This window comes from Brassica oleracea, chromosome C2, assembly GCF_000695525.1.
Source record: "Brassica oleracea var. oleracea cultivar TO1000 chromosome C2, BOL, whole genome shotgun sequence".
In the NCBI taxonomy this organism is placed as follows: domain Eukaryota; kingdom Viridiplantae; phylum Streptophyta; class Magnoliopsida; order Brassicales; family Brassicaceae; genus Brassica; species Brassica oleracea.
The window spans coordinates 34,137,559-34,137,892 of record NC_027749.1 but is presented as its reverse complement, the minus strand read 5'-3'; positions in this window follow the sequence as shown (position 1 = coordinate 34,137,892).

The following is a 334-nucleotide window of genomic DNA, read 5'->3' as shown; positions in this document are numbered from 1 at the left end:
TGCATCACTTCCCTCTTTGTTCCCCATGAAACTGCTTTCCACACCAATCTCCCTTTAAGGCTGCATTGGCCCCTGGGAATGGATTCCGGCCAACTCCCTCATTTCCTCACCATTTGCGTGTGTTCACAGGCTCCAGATAAGGCTTTGGGTGTTTTCAACAATGATAAAAACCGTTCAGAGGGTCGTTCTCAACTTCCCCCTTGATCTACCCCAAAACTGTCTCTTTATGGCCTTCACACCACCATGGGTCTTGGATTGGGAATCCGACCAACTCTCTGTATTTTTCTATGGATTCTTTGTGTTTCAGGGTGTAGAAGGAAGCCCTGGCGTGCCT